Genomic DNA, 20,918 nt, shown 5'->3' with positions numbered 1-20,918 from the left:
CCCTAGGTTCCCCATTCCCTTTCCTGCCCAATTTTTCTCCTTCCCACTTCCCACCATAAAATACACTGCATGTTTTGCTTATTTATTTGTTTTCTACCTTTCTCCCCCACAAGAATGTAAGCTCCATGACTACAGGGATTTTTTAAAAATCTGTTGTGTTCACAACAGTTTCCCAGGGCCTAGAACAGCGAGTGACATATGGCAAGTGCTTAGTGATTATTCGTTGCATAATGAACGAATGAGCGAGCGAATGACAGGTTGGGAGGATTAAGTGGGGCCACGAGTGTGAGCCCCAGAGTGGGTGCACGGGGACCTGACTTGCGGAGGGTATCACCTCAGGCTCATGCCGGCCTTGGCCTGGGGAGCCTGTTTCTTTCCCAGGACCCCTTGTGGTTTGAAGGCCAGTGGCCAGGCTGTCCGCTTTTCAGCAGCCATCCGGAGCAGTCCTGGGCTGGCTATGCTTTTGCTGGATTTTCAATACGTGACTTCCCCCCACGGACAGAGCGAGAATCATCGAAAATCATTCACGAGAAACTCGCGGCTGTGCGGTCTGCAGGCAGCTTTGCAGGCCACCAGCGCCTGGTAGGCAAGGTGCAAAGCAGAGAGGGCAGAACATTCTACCTGCTTGCCCATCGCCTCTCCCCTCGCAGTGTTTCCTGAGGCCTGGGACAGAAGAGCTGCCGTTCGGGGCAGGAAAAACTGCTTGGGTGAAGGCTGAGGCCCGGCCACGCTTAGATGGGAAGCGCGCTGCCGCCCCTCCCCATGGCCCCCTCTGCTTCCCAGGCTCGGAAGCTGCTCCCCCAAGGCTCAGCCTGGAGCCTGGGGCCCGCCCCGGTTCCTGGCCGAGGCCACAGTCCGGGCTCCTCTTCTGCCCAGTGGCAGGGGTAGATGTGTCCCCAACCTGCCCTCCAGCGGCCCCTCCATGGGGATCCCGTGTTCTGCCCTCACGGGCTCCCTTTGTTCTGTTTCGAATGGTGACGGGTGGCCCCTGGGGTTCATCTATGTAGTCCGAGTGCCTCGCAGCCCTTTACTAGTGGCTAAACCTGGGGGGTTGGAATTTTGTCACTGGGCAGCTCGGCTCCTCCCGCTGGCTCGCCTTGGCCTGTCCCGTGTGGCAGCCACTTTCAGGGCCCCACGTACCCACCTGCCTGCAGCCTCACCTCGAAGCTCAGAAGACTGCTTACTGCCAACACGTCTGGCTCTGCCTGAGGGACTTTTTTGGTTTTTTCTTTTTTCGTCCCTGCTGCCTGGCATGAGGGATCTTAGTTCCCCGACCAGGGATCGAACCCGTGCCCCTTGCAGTGGAAGCACGGAGTCCTAACCACTGGACCACCAGGGAAGTCCCTGAGGGAGGCTTTTTTTAAAAAAATATTTATTTATTTATTTGGTTGCACCAGTCTTAGTTGCAGCTCGCGGGCTCCTTAGTTGCGGCATGCGAACTCTTAGTTGCGGCATGCATGTGGGAGCTAGTTCCCTGACCAGGGATCGAACCTGGGCCCCCTGCATTGGGAATGCAGAGTCTTAACCACTGCGTCACCAGGGAAGTCCCGGGAAACTTTGAGGCTTCTCCTACACTGTCCCCCAAGGTCCTCAGTGGGATTGAATCCCCCCTCCCCACCCCGCCGTTGCCCACAGTAACAGCTGCTGTGATAGCATAAACATTATGACTTCTTTCCCTTCCGGCTCGCTGCCTCATTTCCCTTCCCGTTGTCATCACTCAGATTGTGGGAGGGTTAAAGATGGCTGTGAAGCTCTTGTCATTCCCCCTACCAAGAGGTAGGGTGTTGTTACAGATTGAATTGTGAACCTCCCCCTACCCCCCACCAGAGATCTGTTAAAGTCCCAACCCCCAATACCTATGAACGCGACCTTGTTTGGAAGCAGGGTGCTTGCAGATGTAATCACGTTAAGATGAGGACAGAATTCCCTGGCGGTCCAGTGGTTACGACTTGGTACTTTCACTGCTGTGGCCCGAGTTCAATCCCTGGTCGGGGAACTAAGATCCCACAAGCTGTGTGGCGTGGGCAAAAAAAGAAATGAGGCCATACTGGATTAGGGTGGGCCCCAGATCCAATGACAAGTGTCCCTTTAAGAAGAGGGAATGAAGACACAGAGACAGACAGACAGACATGCCATGTCACAGCAGAGGCAGAGATCAGGAGGATGTAGCACATGACAAAGAACACCAAGGATTGCCGGCAGCCCCCAGAAGCCAGGAGAGAGGCCTGGAACAGATTTTTCCCTCTGAGCCTCCAAGAAGGAACCAACTCTGCCGAGACATTGATTTTGGACTTCTGGCCTTCAGGGCTGTGAGATGATGGATTTCTGGGCTGGCAGACAGCAGCCTGTATCAACTTGCCGGCTCTTTAGGAAATGGGTCTTCCAGCTCCAGTTGAGCTGTTTCAGCTGATCCTCAGATTACAAGACTGTGAGCAAATAAGTGATTGTTATTTATTTTAAGCCACCGAATATGGAGGTGGTTTGTTGCCCGGCAGTAGATACCTGAAACACACATGAACCTCTGGCCCTGGGAGGCTTGTCTTAAAAATCTACCTGTGGGGGAACCACCCAAACCATCTTCTATCTTCCTTCTGGCAGACTGAGCCCCCACTTCAAACACAATTTGGTCTTTTTTTTTTTTTTGGCCGCGCTGTGCAGCTTGTGGGATCTTAGTTCTCCGACCAGGGATCGAACCCTGGCCCTTGGCAGTGAAAGCGTGGGGTCCTAACCACTGGACCGCCAGGGAAGTCCCTCAATCTGGTTCTTATCATCCACTTTTCCAGGCCCTCTGGATAGTGATCCTGCCCTCAACTGCCCGAATACTGACACCTGGCTCCCTTGCCTGTTCCTAGGTGTCCCCTGCAGGTCTTTCCCAAAGGTAGGACTAGGACCCGGTTACCCTCGCCCCCTTCCCCAACATGTACACCATCCTTAGCCCTCCCGGCTGCCCTGGAGAGCCAGCCTCCGTGGACTGGTCAGGGCACCCCCGGGGGAAGTTGGTCTCTGCCCTTTCTGGTTTATAGCCCTTCTCAGCCCAGCATTCTCCTGGGGTGGCCATTCTGGATCCCTGTTCTTTGTCACATGTAGCCCTGTCACCTCTGCTGCAAAGCTCAAGACATCAATTTTGTGTTTCTTGGCTGGTATCCATAATGAGGGTCTGCCCCTCTGGGCTGGCGGAGGCTATGGTGGCCAATCCCCGCTATCTGTCACTCCACTGGGTGGTCAGTCTATTTCTCTGGCTAGGGATTGGGTCAGGAACGGACTTGTGGCTCAGTGCTGACCAATGAGGTCTGAAGGGATGTCTGCTGGGGGCTTCTGGGGAATATTGACTTGCTCCTAAGAAAGGTGCTCAGAGTGTAGCCTGCCTTTTTCTTCCTCCGGACTTGGTGTCTGCCAAGATGTGTCATCTGGGACGGCCAGGAGCTCCTTACGACCCCCAGAGAAACTAGTCTTAGCATGTGGCTGACATGAGGCCAGCTGAGCGTCCCTGACCTGGAGCTAGTCCTACCTCCTCACTCCCTGTTACTGACATCACCAGTTCCCATAGTGTTTAAGCCAGTATTTTTCCAACTGTGGATCAGAACCCCTTAGTGGGCCATGGAATCAATTGAGTGGGTCACAATCAATAATGAAAAAAATGAGTTAGAGTAGGGAGGAACAGAATCGAAAATATCAGAGCGCATCCCATGCCGTAGTGCTTTGTGAAACTTTGTCTGGTGACATGGACGTGTGTGTACAGAGCCAAAATGGAAAGGGTATTTCTTACTGTGGATCGTGGTCAAAGAGTTCTAAAGCCACTGGTTGAAGCCAGTTTGAGTTGAGGTTTTCTGTAACTTGTAGTCAGAAGTATCCACGACACCCTCTTTTTCCATCCCTCACTTGACACAAACTTTCCTTTTTTTTTTTTAATATTTTATCTTTTTATTGAAGTATAATTGCTTACAGTGTTGTGTTAGTTTCAGGTGTACAGCAAAGTGATTCAGTTATATATATATATCCTTTTTTATATTCTCACAAACTCTTTTCTCTCTGTCCTTCCCAACAAGCCACGTGGCACTCATTTCTGCCCTAAGTCTTCATTTACATTCCTGCCCCTGCCTGCAAAGCCCTTTCCCTCTCTCCCACTCCCCCCACCTGCCCGATCAGATCCTTCGAGTCCAATCCAACTGAGTCCCTTCCTTCTGTGAAGCCCCTGGCAAGTATTATCTGCTGTGGGTAGGAGTGTGGGCTCTGCAGCCCCACTCCCTGGGTTTGAGTTCTCATTCTGCCACCTCCTTGCTCTGTGACCTTGGACAAGTTAATGAACCTCTCTGAGCCTCACTTGCCTCACCAGTAAAATGGGGATCATTACAGTTTCTGTCTCATGGGGTGGTTATGAGGATTAAATGAAGTCATGATTGTAAACTGTTGGAACAGTGCCCGGCATAGCCAAAATGCTTTAGAAGTGTCTGTGAAATAAATTAAATAACTGAAAGTTGTCATCGGGTAGGGTATTTGCTATTGCATGTGTCTGCTCGTGAGCCCATGCCAGGGCACCAGCCTCTCCCCAGGACTGGCCTTGGATCTCGCTCTTCCCAGATCTTGAACTTCCCTCTAGGTTCCTGGCTGGCCTTGTCCTCAGCTTGCCTCCCCGACCCGCTTCCAACTGGCTGCTCTCCCACCAGGTAGCCACGCCCACCCCTCGATTGCTCACTGCTCAAAGCTGCCCCTTCTACCCTCAGCCTCAGCCCAGGGGCCTTTCCCGCCCATCTGGGTGGGAACCCCAGAGGTGGCTTTCACAAGCTGATTAGTGTAGAACTCATCTTTTCAGTCACAAGGGGAGAAAAAGTGTTGCAAGAGCCCTTGAGCACCATTTCATTGCTGGGAAGGTGGCATGAGGAATCCTTCTGGCTGCCTGAGGTTTGGGAAGGATGGTGATAATACTAGTGATAGTAAGAAGATGATAATGGTACCTTCGAGCAGCCACTGAGTATGGCATGTGTAGCACTGACCTGCCGGCCCTGGCCAGAGACTCTGTACAGAGCTACGCCACCAAAGCCACTCGAGACCCCTGCAGAGTAGGGACCATTATCCCTGCTTTAAAGATGATGGAACTGAGGCACAGAGGGGTGGAGTCACTTTTCCAAGGTCACACAGCTGGGAAGAGACCAGGAGTGGAGAGGGGGCATGGGAAGTTGGAGGAAGCTCAGGTTTGACTTTTCCCAAAGCCCACTGTCTTTCTTCCCCTTCCTGTAGAGACCTTCCTTGTCCATTGGTCCGAATCCTCCTGAAAGTGGGGAGCCCACCGTGGCACTCGGCACCCCCTCACTGGCTCCAAGCCTGGCCTGGGCTGTCCCTCCCCAGGCCAGCTGGGTTTTGCTCAAGAAAATGTGATTAAAGTTGGTCTCTCCAGAGAGGGTCTGTTTTAAAGAATCAAAGCCTTGAAGCGAGAGGAATGTTCATAATTTTCATGATGGTCTTTGCTGCTGGGTTTATTTCCAACTGGCCCTGTGCTTGGGCGGCCGTGGAAATATTAGACCTCCCGGCAAAACCTGCAGGGTTGTCAGTTCAGAAATGGAGAGGAGAAAAATGAGAATAAAAACAAAAGCCCATCTCCAGCAAATGTTAGAATTCTGATGGCAACTAGCTACCTGGAATCCTTACCATGTGAATTCAGAATGAGAAAAAATCCATATCTGTGAAAGCGGGAGCATCTCCAGCCCACTTTTAATTGCACCTGGAAAGGGGCTTAATATCTCAGCCAATTTCTCCATCATCTTTTGCAAATCTTGGGCTGCTTAGGTCCCCGGGGGGTTTGTGTAATAAAACGGGATGGTTAAAGGGCATGTTTCTGTATTAACGAATCTTTCTGCACTGGCTGGGCCTGAGCATTATGTAAATGTTTACTGTAATTAAGAGATGAAGTTGTCACGGTGCAGGATTTTGGTTGCTGGTGTGGAGTTCCTGCCGTGCCCCAGCCGTGAATAGCCACCCGAGAAGGAAGAAGCAGAAAGGGGAAAAGGTGGAAATGCATGCATTATACGTGGCTAACCCCGGGAATAATCGTCTTGTTATAACGTGCCCCTCAGCTTACAATACAAGCAGGAGCCGGAGCCACGTCTCAGGAAGGCAGGTCTGGGCTCAGACATGTCGATTTGCCTTCCTGCCTCTGCTGTGGCGTGGTGGCCACGCTTCTGTCACACTGCCTTGGGCTTAAAGTAGGATTTCTCTTGCTTGATCCCAAAGATGAGAGGATACGTGGAATTCCAAGAACCCATATTTGTTGTATGAATTTTTTTTTTTTCTTTTTCTTTTTTGGGGGAGGAGGGAGTGGTGGTGAATTGCAGCATTAAAAAAAAAAATCTTGAAGTACGATTTTCATGCAGTGAAACACACATCTTTTTAAAAAATACAGCTTTATCGAGGCATAATTGACATACAATAAACTGCACTTATTTAAATTACACACTTTGATACGTTTTGACTTATGCATCTACCCGCGAAACCGTCACCATAATCAAGATCGTGGATATATCCGTTGCTCCCCAAGGTTTCCTCATGCCCCCCCACCTCTCGTCATCCCTCCTGGCTGCCTCTCCCTGGCCCCATCCCCTGGCAACCACTGATTTGCTTCCTGTCACTGTAGAATGGTTTTTGTTTTCTACAGTTTAATATAAATGGAATCATGCGATAAGTACTCTCTGGCTTCTTTCGTCATGATTATTTTGAGATTCATCCATGTTGCGTGTATCAGGGGTCTGTTCCTTTTATTGATGAGTCGTATTCTACTGCATGGATACACCACAATTTGTTTATCCGTTCACCTGCTGGTGGATATTTGGGTTGTTTCCAGTTTGGGGCTATGACAGATAAAGCTGTGATGAACTTTCACGTACATATACTTTCATTTCTCTTGGGTAAATACCAGGCTAGGTCATGTGGCCGGTATCTGTTTAACTTTATAAGAAACTGCCAAATCATTTTCCAAAGTGGTTGTACCATTTTCCACTCCTATCAGAGATGGATGGGAATTCCCATTGCTCTACCTCCTTGCCAACATTTGGTATTATCATTCTTTTTAATTTTAGCTATTCCAGCTAGTGTGTGTGTGTGTGTGTGTGTTTTAATTAAAATTTCTTTTCTATGCTCCTTAAAATTTTATAAGGCACATGAGTGCATACATATGTAAAAATTCAAGTTGTACACTTAAGATTTCTGCATTTTACTGGGTATAAATTATTTCTCAATAAAATACTATAAAAAACTTTATAGGGAGAAGATTCCCTGGAAGTTAAATCATCTTCTATTTATATTCCTCTGAGTGGCTTTCCCAACAGAGTCAGGGACCCAGCTCTGGTAACTAACCGCTCCTTTAAGAATGCCTGCTGGTTGCTGGCGGTGAGGTGAGGTTTAGGGCCTAGTAACCGTGGTTCAGGTCAAGGGACCCCAGGTCGGTGCCAGCACAGGTGAGTCATCTGGTTTCCTGGATCCTGGAAAACTGTGCCCCAGGCTTTTTGGCGAGGCAGTTCTTTGATGTCGAAAAGATGAAAGCTTTACAAGCCGCGGCCCCTCCCCGCCGCAGCTGGAGGTGGCAGGCCGCTCCCAGCAGAGGAGGGTGGAGAAGGGCGCAGGCCGATGCCCTGGGGTGGGGGTGGGGGTGGGGTATGGGCGGGGGCAGGTTATCCCTTTGGCTCACTCTGTGGAGGCCAGTCCCAGACTCTGTTGCCTTCCCAAACGCCCCAGCGTGAGCGTGGCCCGGCTCTGCTGGCCTGGCCTGGCGCCTGCGTCATTTCTAAGTTTCCTTTGCACCTCCGCACCTGCCTCACGTCGGTGGCCCCGTGCAACTGGACTGGGGGTTCCCAGCCCTGGGGCTGAGCCATCCAGCCCCCTGGGGGGGCGGGTTTGGAAATGGGTCCTCGTGGTTTTTTTTTGGTTGTTGTTGTTGTTTTTTGTTTTTTTTAAACTAACATTATATTGTATGTCAACTATACATCAATTTTTAAAAAAATAAATACATTTATTTATTTATTTATTTTTGTCTGCGTTGGGTCTTCGTTGCTGCGCGTGGCCTTTCTCTAGTTGCGGTGAGCGGGGGCTACTCTTCGTTGTGGTGCGCGGGCTTCTCACTGCAGTGGCTTCTCCTGCTGCGGAGCATGGGCTCTAGGCTCGAGAGCTTTAGTAGTTGTGGCACGCAGGCTCAGTAGTTGTGGCTCGCGGGCTCTAGAGCGCAGGCTCAGTAGTTGTGGCACGCGGGTTTAGTTGCTCTGCGGCATGTGGGATCTTCCCGGACCAGGGCTCGAACCCGTGTCCCCTGCATTGGCAGGCGGATTCTTAACCACTGTGCCACCAGGGAAGTTCGGTCCATGTGTTTTTTTTTTTTTTTAAGTTTTATTTATTGATTTATTTTTGGCTGTGTTGGGTCTTCGCCTCTGCGCGAGGGCTTTCTCTAGTTGCGGCAAGCGGGGGCCACTCTTCATCGCGCTGCGCAGGCCTCTCATTATCGCGGCCTCTCTTGTTGCGGAGCACAGGCTCCAGACGCGCAGGCTCAGTAGTTGTGGCTCACGGGCCTAGTCGCTCCGCGGCATGTGGGATCCTCCCAGACCAGGGCTCGAACCCGTGTCTCCTGCATTGGCAGGCAGACTCTCAACCACTGTGCCACCAGGGAAGTCCGGTCCATGTGTTTTTGATGGTCACAACTGTAGGGGGCTGCATGGGGTGAATGGGCAGGGACAGTGTGTGGGGCAACTCTGTGCAATGAAGGACTGTCCCACCCCAAAAGCTAACAGAGTGCCCCAGGTTGAGAAATGAGTTGGTTCTGATAGTTAAAAATTAGTTGATTGCTTAAGCGCTAGGTTTCTTGTTCATTCAATACCCTGCATTCACCTTGGCGTGTCCATCGGATCCTTCAGATTTTGTTGGTTGAGCCCACACTGTAGTGCTGCTGCTGATTAAGAAATACATCCGGACTCTCAACAACATACAAAATACTCTGCAGAGGCCCAATCTTCCCTATCTTTTTTTTTTTTTTCACCGTGCTGTATGGCCTGCGGGATCTTTAGTTCCCCGACCAGGGATTGAACCCCGGGCCCTGGCAGTGAAAGCACCGAGTCCTAACCACTGGACCGCCAGGGAGTTCCCCCACTCTTCTTTATCTTAAAGCTTACGCTTCTGCCTTACCCTATTTTTAAACTTCCTGGCATCTGAACACAGAGTATTAGAGACGTTTAAGGAACAGGGTTGATTTCAAAGCAATAACATCCTTTCTGAGTCTTATTTTTATTTTTAAAATCTTTATTTTATTTATTTATTTTTGGCCGAGTCGGGTCTTAGTTGCAGCATGTGGGATCTTTCGTTGCGGTGTGCGGGCTTCTCTCTAGTTGTGGCATGCGGGTTTTCTCTCTCTAGTTGTGGCACATGGGCTCCAGGGCGCGTGGGTTCTGTAGTTTGCGGCATGCGGGCTTTCTCCTTGAGGCGCGCGGGCTTAGTTGCTACGCAGCATGTGGGATCTTAGTTCCCCGATCCAGGGATCGATCTTCGTCCCCTGCATCGGAAGGCGGATTCTTTACCACTGGACCACCAGGGAAGTCCCTCAGAGTCTTACTTAATTTTAATTTTCTGTTTTTAGGATTCATTGGGCATCCAGTATTTTAAGCAAACCTAAACCTCTCTGCGGATCTTCACACGCAGCTAGAGGGGTGCCGAGATGGAAAAGTCCTGGTTGGCGTGACCCGTGCAGGTCTGGTGACGATGAAGAGAAGGGAGCTGCAGTTTTCTGACATTAAATATTAACACTGGGTATTAATAATGAAGGCTGGCAGTTCTTTTCGCAGTGCTGTTTCTGAGCGTGTCTCTCCCCAGCCTGCAAGGCCAGCAGGCCCGGGCCCTTCCCCTGCCCGAGCAATGTGGCTGGAGCCCCCTGCTCTCTGAGGTCAGGAGAGGTAAGGTAAACAACCCTGTGTTGTCACCCACAGAGGCAGGATTGCCTTCCTGGGCTGCTGCACACAGCTCCGGGCTCCTCGTCCTCCCTTGCGACAGGAAAGCAGCTGGTGGCGAAAGGAAAAGCAGGAGGTGGATGCGGGAAGTGGAACGGACCTGGGGGGGGGGCACCCCCGGGGAGGAGGAGAAAACTGCCTTCCTGCTCAGAGGTCCCGGATGGACCTGTCACCCCAGGGGAGCGCTCAGATCCAGCCCCACGCCTCCCCAGCGTGGTCCCCACTCCCACCGCCTGAGGGCTTTGTTAGAAGCTGAGCAGTGACTCCCTCTTCTGAGTCAGGAGGCCTCAGACTAGTTAAAGGGGTGGCAACGTGGGTGCCACACAGACCCAGGCCGCACAGGTTCTGATGATGCAGATCTTGGCCAGAAAGAACCTGGCCAGGTAGACCTGGGCTATGCAAACCCGGGCCACGCAGAACCCGGTCCTGCAGACACAGGCCACATAAACTTGCCGGGCTACCCCAGCTTTCCCGCCTGCTCCAGGGGCTCAGACGCGCTAGCCTCCGGGCTGCCTTAGCTCTGGTGACCTGTGGACAAAGGCACGGATGCCAAGGCAGCCTTGAACTTACGTCCAGGGAGCCCATGCTTGGAGCTGGAAAATGAAACACCCAGTGAGCTCTTAAGCCATAAAATGTACAAGGAATCAAATGTGAAATAGCCCCCATTTGCCACCGTCCAGTTATGGATGATTGCACGTTCACTTTGCTTTAATAAGACCACGTCCTCCTGTATGTACATTCTCTCCTTTTCCTCCCCTCCCTGAGTCTGATTGTGGTGAGTTTAAATACGGTCCTTGGAGTGGTTGGTCTTTGCAGACATTCTTGGGGGATCCAAGTCCACTTTAAAGCAGAGGCCAGAGTTTGAGAAAAGTGTCTCAGCTTGGCACTAGTAGCTCACTCTGAGGGAAAAGGCATATAGTCCGAGGAAGACTCATACTAGAGCCATTTTCTCTGAGGAAAATGGTGAGATCCAGAAAACCTTCAGTGACTCTGATTGATCATGGCGCCCTGCCATGGGGAGCCGAGGCCCTGGCCAGGATCTCTGGCTCGCCCGCTGGCTTTTCCCCCCTTCTCAGTCGGAGCTTGCCCGCCTTTGCCCTGAGATGGGGCCAGGCAGCTGAAATAAAAGAGGGGGTGGGGCCAGAAGCCTCCATCAATGGTGGTAATTAATTGGGCTTGTGGTCGCCTTACACCTCTCATTTGAGGCTGTACAGGTGCTCCACAGACATGAATTAATTAGACCTCCCGCGCCTCCTGTGGGGTTTGGACAGATGTTCGATCCCAGAGGCCCTGGCTTCCGCATCTTCAGGGCAGAGCGTGAGGGGTTTGGTTGGGCAGTGACAAAAGCACCGTGCCGCCTGACCCGTCCCTGCCAGGGAAGGCTGGGCAGGTGGGAATTCACTGGAAACCCACTTGTTCGGCATTCTCAAGCTAAAGCTTCATTCCCAGAGTCCTCCTCTGTGGAGGGCTACAATTAGGCCTCATCCGGCGATCGCCTGCTGGCTTTGGCATCCGAATGGAGGCTACTGCCTTCCCAGTCACCGACTCACCAATGCAGTGCAAACATGGAGGGTAGAGTCCTTCTTTGGGTGGCAAGCCATGCAGGAGAAGGAAGAGGTTCTTTTCCCAAGCAAAAAAGTTAATGAGTAATGGTTTCTGGAATTTCTCCTCAGAGAATATAACCTCATCAGCTCTAGGCTTCTGGCTTCTGAATAATTGTTCTCAGTAATAATACAGAACCCCTTCATAATAATACATCTTTCTCTGCGTTCAAGAAAGTAGCAATTTATTCCAGGCAAGACTGGAAAAAAAAAAAAAAGAGGTTGCTTTTATTCATCTTGATACCTGCCCACCCCAGAGATAAAGCAGTGAGGAGGCCGGTTAATCAGCTTAGGCTTTTTGGAGGTCTTTAATGAGCGCCTATGGCATGCCCAGAAGTGGGGGGAGGTGCCATGAGGGAGACAATAAAAAGAAGCTGCAAGAGCTGAGAATATTTTCTGGGAAGATAAGCCCTAAATACATGCTGAACTGGCTTTCCTTAAGTGCACTTTTGAGAAAGATGCGGTGAATTGATGTGTGGCATCCATTTCAACCTCTGTTAGAGAGTTAATAGGACATTTCCCAGACTCCCTTGCAGCTAGGGCTCCAGGTATGATGAGGTTCAGCCAATCAGACGTTCATGTGTGAAACTTGGCTTTGGATCTCAGTGAAAGAGAGACAGGGGCATGCCTTTTGCTGATGTGGATCATGGCTGAGGCCACATGGTTCTCAAGCTGGCAGTGGTGGCTTCTGATTATGTAATGGCTTCCTGATCATGACAGCTCAGTTCCGTGGTGTGGCTTTGGGGGACTTTCCTGAAAGCTCAGCATTGAGTGGGTCTCTTCAGCCCTCCAAATAAGCTTGTTAGCCTCTTAATACCCTACAAGGAATCCCTTTCTGTTGCAACTAGCTGGAGGGGATCCTATTCTCTGCAACTGACCCCTGACTCACTCAGGCTTCCACTGTCACTGCCTTCCAGTTCCTCGCCCACGCCTCCCCCACCATCCTGTCCCATCCCAGCGCATCTCATCTTTCTTATGCAGGTAACTCCTACTCATTCTTCAAGGCTCAGTTTAGATGTTACCTCCTCCACGAAGCTTTCCTTGATATGTATGTCACCTCTACATCCTTCTTGCCCCATAGCACCCCCAATGCTTCCCTTCACAGCCTCTTTTTCTTTGCCTTCTTCCCCCACTGGACTGTGAGCTGCTTGAAGCTAAGGACTGTCTTTTCTTGAAGTACCTGGTGCCTAGCACAGGTCCTTGCATGTAGTAGGTGCTCAAGAAAACTTTTTTTGTTGAATTAGAAAACAACATAATGGACCTAGGGATCATCATACTGAGTGAAGGAAGCCAGACAGAGAAAGACAAATATATGATGTCACTTGTATGTGGAATCTAAAAAAATGATACAAATGAACTTATTTACAAAACAGAAACAGACTCACAGACATAGAAAACAAACTTACGGTTACCAAAGGGGAAGGGGGGAGGGGAAGGATAAATTAGGAGCTTGGGATTAACAGATACACACTACTATGTATAAAATAGATAAACAACAACGTCCTACTATATAGCACAGGGAACTATACTTAATATCTTTTTTTTTTCTTTTTGGCCATGCGGGATCTTAGTTTCCCAACCAGGGATCGAACCTGTGCCCTCTGTAGTGGAAGTGGGGAGTCTTAACCACTGGACCGCCAGGGAAGTCCCCAATACTTAATATCTTGTAATAACCTATAATGGAAAAGAATCTGAAAAAGAATAGATTTATATAAATATGTATGTATAACTGAATCACTTTGCTGTACAGCTGAAAATAACACAACATTGTAAATCAACTATACTTCAAAAAAAGAAAGAAAGAAAGAAAGGAAGGAAGGAAGGAAGAAAGAAAATAACATACAGCACATAGTCAAATGTGAAGTTGTGTGGTTCAGACCTCAATTCAGCAAAGGGAGAGACAACCATTGCCTAGAGGAAGAGGGAATATCACCGAGGGGAAGAAATTGTGACCCAGAAGCCAGGAGAGCCCCCTTTCTGGGTCTGGTTTACTCGTCTATAAAACGAGGGGTGAGAGTTCATTCGTGTTTCCTACTGTGCATTCCTCTGAACATGACTGCCTTAAGGTGTTACCTGGGAGACAAGGGTTCCATGAGCAAATGAGTTTGGGAAATGTTGGGTTCAGCAAAATTAAACAGGTTTCACTACTACAGAATATCCCAGGGCCTTTAATATGCTAGAGTGCATTGTGACTCTGGAAAATTCTAGTATGCAGTGTTGTATCAGTTTTCTTTCTTTTTTTTTTTTTTAACATCTTTATTGGAGTATAATTGCTTTACAATGGTGTGTTAGTTTCTGCTTTATAACAAAGTGAATCAGCTATACGTATACATATATCCCCATATCTCAGTTTTCTTCTGCTTCAACAATGCTACAAGGGGCTTCCCTGGTGGTTCAGTGGTTACGAGTCCGCCTGCCAATGCAGGGGACACGGGTTCGAGCCCTGGTCCGGGAAGATCCCACATGCCGCGGAGCAACTAAGCCTGTGCGCCACGACTACTAAGCCTGCACTCTAGAGCTTGCGAGCCACAACTACTGAACCCGCGTGCTGCAACTACTGAAGCCCGTGCACCTAGAGCCCGTGCTCTGCAACAAGAGAAGCCACTGCAATGAGAAGCCCGCGCACCACAAGGAAGAGTAGCCCCCGCTCGCGGCAACCAAAGAAAGCCCACGTGTAGCAACAAAAACCCGACACAGCCAAAAATAAGTAAATAAATAAACAAAACAAAACAATGCTACAAAACCTCAACGGCCTACAGTGATACATATTTCTTGCTCAAGTGTCTTGAATCAGCTGGGGATTGGCTGGGCACCCTCATGTGTCCCGTGGTGGCTGGCTGGAGGGCCATCTGAGCTGGTCCTGGTTGGGATGACTATGGCAGGTCTGCCCTGTCCCACCTGTATCTCATCCTCCAGCAGCCTACCTGCGCATGTCCTCGTGGTGGTGGCAGAGGCTCAAGAGAGCAAAGTCCCAGCTCACTGCAAGCCTCTGCTTCCCTTAGGTCTGCTAGCATCCTATTGGCCAGCCGACCGAGGCCCGAGCAGGTCACCTGCCTGCCATGGGGGGACACTGTGAAGCTCCATGGCAAAGGGCGTGGATTTCAGGAGAGGTCAGGAATTGGGGTCACTGAGGCCCTCTATCACACAGTGTTTCCCAAAGTCACCTGACCAAGGAACTCCTTTGTACATCCCACTGGCTTTCACAACACACACTTTGGGAAATACCTGAGTAGCAATGCTTAAAATCTTGCGATTCTGATGCCCTGATCCTGCACTCTGGCTTCAGGAAGGAGTTGATAGCAAATCTGGATCATGCCCAGTAGATGGGATTTGACCAGAAGCAGCAGAAGGTGGGGCTAGAGGCAGGTACCCGGGAACCACACTCCAGGGGGGAAGTCGCAATCAGAAGGGATCCCTACCAGCTGTTCCCATGATGCCCCTCTGCTTCACCTTCACCTCCTCTCCCCAACCAGCCTTTTGTCCAGGCCTTGCTGGGGGTGAGCAGAACCCTCCCGGAGGCATTACTTCCTGAGAGGCGTAGTTTTAGGAACTGTATGGCCGGGCCGGGAAATTCATTTTTCCTGTGTTCTGTTGCTCCAGGAAGACACTGTCCGGAGGCCTGAGTGAGGGACCGCCTTCCTGGGCATGGGCGTGCGGCCTCTGGCCTTTCCCTGTGGCTCTAGGCTGGGGGCCAGGTTCCTGCCATTGAAGAGTCAGGGCTTTGAGAGCTGGGGCTACTCTCCTCCCCAAAGTATCTGGGTGCCTGCGCTGCCCACTTACAAACTCCCTGGGCTGGGGCTGGGGTGTCTGCCTGTCCCCTCTCTGCTGAGCCCTGAGCATCATAACTGCCCTGGACTTCACCCAACTGCCAAGTCCAAGTAGCAACTTAGCAACGACAACCAGAACGCTGCAGGGTGACAGCGCTATGGCTGAGGTGGCCCTGAGCGCTCACCAGTGCGTCTTTTATTTTTCAGACTTGAATCCATCCAGCAGCCCCGCCTGCCTTCCAGTAGGCGCGGTGGAAATGCTTCCTGTTTATGACTCCCTGTCTTGTGTCCCCAGAGCTCAGAGAGGTGGAGTTTCCGACCTGACACCAGGGACTGCTTCAGTTTTATCAAAGCTCACCCGACCCCCTTGTAAATGCCCTGTGGCTTTTGGGGGTGGTGGTAGGTGGGCTCGGGCTCCCTTTGGGGCACATAAATTTGGCCTTGTTAAGGAAAGCTGCAGGGATGCGGGGATAAAGGTGATCAGGTTACAAAAGCACACCAGGCCCCATGGCTTCACGGGAGGCCTGGGGCACACAAAAGGCCCCGGGCCCGGGGTGGGTTAGGTGGGGGAGGAGCTGAGGCCGAGCCAGCCTCCTCGATAGGCCCTAAAAGGGCCCGCCCACCCAGAGGACACCCTTCATCTTAAGCAGATCGGAAGGGCCAGGTAAGGTCCCACCAGAAACACCCAGTTTCCCTCTCTGGGTGGAGAGCATCTGGAAGTGTGGTGAGCTTGTGATTTTATCAGAAATAAATGCAGCGAAATTTATGCATGGGAAAAAATACCGAAAGAAAACACAGGGCTACGTTACCACTGGAAAATCCTTAGCTTGCAATTATACGTAATTTACCTTTCTTTTTTATACTTTTTTTGGTAATTTCCAAATTTTCTACAGTGACTACAAGTTATTGTTAAATCCGAACAAAAATGACGGAAAAAAGAATAGAGGGAATGGTATATTCACGTTTTTTGAGAAATAATTGTTCTGTATACAATATTTCTTTGTACTGTATATTCAATAGAATCTCCGTTTAGTAAAACAGAAAAGTATAAACGGTGGAAAGGAAAGACAGAAAACTGTTATCAGTGCTTATCTCTAGAAATATGGCTGATTTAATTTTTTTAACATCTTCTAAAAGAATGTATTATGTTTTAAAAGTAGGAAAAAGTAATTGAAAATGAACATACTTTTATTTCTACCTTTATTCCCTCAATAAATATGTATTGGGCACCTACCAGGTAGGAGGTAGTGAATGGCACTGGGCCTATACAGATGAAGCAAACAGACCCTGTCCCTGGGTTCCTGGAACTGAAAAGCTAAGGGAGACACAGTCACCAGGTGACCTATGAGTGTACAAACTTGCCATCTGCCATGCGGCCATGACATTGGGATGTCTGAGAGGGTATAAGGGCCCTAACTTGGTCTGAGGCATCCAAGAAGTCTGTCCTGCCGAAGCCACATTTGAATTGAAATTGAAAGAGTAAGAAGGGGTTAACTAGATGAGCACTATGGGAATGGATTTCCAGGCTGGAGGGATCCTGCAAAGGCCCTGTGGCTGGATGGAGGGGCCTGGAGTGGGGTAGAGCCTATCCTGCCAGGGTCTCAGGGCCCTTTTCAGGACAACAGTTTGGAAAAGGAGGACAGAAAGCAGGGAGACCTGTTAGGAGGTCTCTGAGGCCTGGACCAGGGTTGGGAGGGAAGGCAGTGGTGTGCGGGGTCTGGAGACCCTGCTGCATTTCCACGTGCAAAGGGGCTTCCGAGTGGTTGGTGGACGTGTGCCCGGGGATTTTTTGCTGCCTGCGTGGTGACCGGTGACCTGGTTCTCTCTTGGTGGCTCAATGGCCAGGCCCAACTCAGCCCTAGCTGATCTGAGCAGGAGAAGCGCCCTGCAGCATGGAAGCTTGTCTGAGCTGTAGGCCCTGAGAACGTGTGCGCGCGTGTGTGCGCGCGTGTGTGCTGGGGAGGTGTGGAGGATGGGGTGAGGACAGAGCACCTTTAAGAAGGGGACGTTCATTAATCAAGAGACTATAAAATGCATCATGCCACAGCCTCATTATCTGGTTTTGGACCTTTTTGGACGGTTTAAGTGCAATCTCACACCTCTCCCAAGAGGGCTTTTGGAGGCCATTTTCTCCAACCTGACCCCGGGCTGCAGTGTTGGCTTCTCTCTGATGGCTACTCTATCTTTCTCAGCTATTACCCCATGAGGTTTCTCCCTCCCTCAGCTCCTGGAATTCTGCGGCATCTGACTTCTGTTACTTAATACCTAGGCTGTCTGGTTATAGTACATTGTCCTCCAATCCATATCTGGGCCAGGTAGTCTGCATACATAGACTTGGACAAATATTCTCTCTTACACGTGGTAATACTATCTTCCAAATGGCTACAGTGCTGCTGTGATGAGGAAAATACCGCATTACCAAGCTTTACAGAATTCCTAGTTGCTTTATGTCATTATGTGCTGTTTTTGAGAGGTACTGAAAGTGCAGCAAAAGGAGAACTTTTTGGACCTTTTCGAAAGTGGGTCTGGTGTATGAGAAGTTCAGGCAGCATGGTTCTGAGAGCTGACCCCTTTTGCACGGGGACTGCACCACTTTTGTGAGCCTGCGTGCCAGGTCAGCCAACAGCTGTGGTCTGGGAGGGTGTTCAGAGATGCCAGTTGGTTCTTTGTGGCCGGGGCCACTTCTGTTACAGTCCAGCACCTTCGAATGTCCCCAGCTCTGGCTGGCAATTGTAGATTTTGGATGCTCTCCTGGTATGCTGGGACGGGGTTTCACAACTCCCCTTGTAGGATCTGGAGTCTCTGCTTGTGACCCCAGCCTCGAAGGGGAGGAGGGGGTGGAATCAGAGTCAAGGATGCTCGCACTTGTCTCTGCAACTCTCCAATCTAACCAGGGGTGGGGAAATTCTGGTGTAGGGTTTAGAGCAATCACAGTAACTCAAGTGGGTGGGGATACACATAGGATCCCATGCTTTGTCCGAAATGTTTTCTTCCACAAAATGAACTTGGGAAAACATTTATTAAATACTCTCTCTCTTTTTTTTTTTTTTTTTTTAACTGGGCTCTGCTTGAAGTTTTGGCCTATGTGAAATGGCAGACACGGTGGACTGGCTATATACTGCCTTCTCCCTTATTTTCCTCTATTTTAGAGGGTGGAAAGCACAATTCTGTGATCTCCCAGGCTTCCTTGCAGCTGGTGGTACCCATGTGACCCAGATCCAGCCGATGGCTGTAAGAGGAAGATTTTGGCAAAGGGCCATTTCAGCTGGCATGGCCCTTTAGCCCTTTGTCCTCCTCCCCACTTCCTGTCTGGAATGCAGGCTCATGCCTGGAGGTGCAGAAGCCCTATTGTGGTCATGAGGACCACATGCTGAGGATGCTAGAGAAAGCAGAAGAGATTTGGTCTTCAGGGATCTTTTGGGGCTGCCATACTAGTCCTAGATAGCCATTCTCTTCATTTCTTTCCATGTGAAGCAAACACATCTGCAACTTGTTCAAGCCATCGTTTGTTGGGTTTTCTGTAACTTACCAAATGGGAATCTAAATGACAGATGATTTTATCGTCAGAATAATCCAATGGGATAGAATTGACATCTCTGTTTTACAGATGAGGACACCAAAGCTCGGAAGGTCAACTAATCAAGGTCAGACAGCTAGTTAGTTGCAGAGTTAGGGTCTGAACGCAAGACTGTGTGACTCCAAACCTCTTCTATAATACCTCCTCCCATGTGGTAGAGAACCCGCCACATCAGCCCAGGGGTAGAAACCCACCTCAGGTCTGGAGTGGGATGCAGAAGTTTGGTATGAGGTTCATGAGTAGCAGTGAGAATTTTCCCTATTATTATTGTGAGTGTTTTTGCCACGGTCACAAACATGTTCTCTGTTATGGGTTGAATTGTGTCCCCCCTCACCCCCACCCCCCATGCATATGTTGAAGTCCTAACCCCCAGGACCTCAGAATGTAATCTTATTTGGAGATAGGATCCTTACAAAGGTTATAAAGTTACAATGAGGTCATTAGGGTGGGCCCTAATTCACTATGACTAGTGTTTTTATAAGAAGAGAAAGTTTGGACACAGATACTCATAGAAGGAAGATGATGTGAAGAGAAAAAGGGAGAAGATGGCCATCTATAAACCCAGGAGAGAGGCCTGGACAGATCTTCCCTCACAGCCCTCAGAAGGAACCAACCCTGCTGACACTTTGATCTTGGACTTCCAGGCTCCAGAAGAGAATTTCTCCTGTTCTTGATCCTTCCTCTTGCCTCATGTATCAGTCAGCTATTGTTGTAATCATGCTGTGTAACAAGCCAACCCAGAATCTGTGGTGTATAACCACAAGCATTTATTTATACTCATGCATCTGCTGGTCACCTGGGTTTGGCTACAGGTTGCAGGTTGGATTCAGGTCTGCTCCATGTATTTCTCATCCTCATTGGACCATTGGGCTACCTGGGGCACTTTCTTCTCATGGTGATGGCAGAAGCACAGGAGGCCAAAGTCAGCCACAGCAGCACGTTTCTAACCTTCACTCACATTAGAGTCTGCTAACATTTTTTGACTAAACTAGGTCATGTGGTCCAGCACAACCTCAATGATGGGAGGCGGGCAGCATTATATTCTGGCCCATAGAGGTGGGGGAAGGGGATGGATATTTACTAAACTATAATTGTAATTATCACCCTTCTTAGAGGAGCTCTGGCTTTGGAATGAACTCACATATTTTCTTTCCTATTTGCCTTGACCCAAGGCTTCTCATTTCTTCCTGCCCTGTATATGCTTTTGGAGGATTCCTTCTACCTCTTCAAGGTCCTTTCCTTCCTAGCCTTCTGTACCAATTAGAATGATTTCAACTTCATGTAACAGAAAATCCAGCTCAGTAAGCTTAAACAGTAAAGGGATGTAATGGCTTAAGTAACTGAAAAATCCAGCAGCTGTGTGAGCTTCAGGAATGGTATGATCAGGGCTCCACATCCATTTATCTGCCAGTCTCCTGGCTCTTTTCTGCTGTGTATGTCACCTTGCTCCTCAAGAAAGCTTCCCTCATGATCAATATATGATTACAGCACTACTTGTAAAACAAACAAACACAATAACTTGAAAACTACACAAGTGCCTACTAGCAGTAGAATGGATCAATACGTTGTGGCATATTCACACAACAGGATTGTAGACAGCAATGAAAAAGAGCAAACTCTGCACCATGCAACAACATGGAAACTTTCAGAAACATGATTTTGAGCAAAAGAAACCCCAGACAAAAGAACACATTTTGTAGATTTCAATGATTATAAAGCTCAAAGCCAGGCAGAACTAGTTTATGCTGTTGGAAGCCAGGAAAATAGTTAGCCTTGGGGGGCTCAGGGTAGCCACCGGAAGTGTCCCCAGGGGGCCTCTGGAGTGTTGGTCATGCTCTTTGACTTTTTTTTTAAAAATAAATTTATTTATTATTTATTTATTTTGTTGGCTGCGTTGGGTCTTTGTTGCTGTGTGCGGGCTTTCTCTGGTTGTGACGAGCGGGGGCTACTCTTCATTGTGGTGCGTGGGCTTCTCATTGCAGTGGCTTCTCTTGTTGGGGAG

The 20,918-nt window shown here is 49.6% G+C and overlaps 1 long non-coding RNA gene across 1 annotated transcript in view; it reads left to right on the top strand.

The window, feature by feature from the left end:
• Window positions 1–18,435, top strand: part of LOC309621221 — a 59,383-nt gene extending 40,948 nt beyond the window's left edge. The window contains exon 2 of the long non-coding RNA XR_014239835.1: window positions 9,605–18,435. This is a non-coding gene — a long non-coding RNA (uncharacterized lncRNA). The remainder of the gene's footprint in view (window positions 1–9,604) is intronic.
• Window positions 18,436–20,918: the final 2,483 nt, after the last annotated feature.

Source organism: Balaenoptera borealis, assembly GCF_965194805.1.
Source record: "Balaenoptera borealis genome assembly, chromosome: X".
Taxonomy (NCBI): domain Eukaryota; kingdom Metazoa; phylum Chordata; class Mammalia; order Artiodactyla; family Balaenopteridae; genus Balaenoptera; species Balaenoptera borealis.
This window is presented reverse-complemented; position numbering and strand designations above follow the sequence as displayed.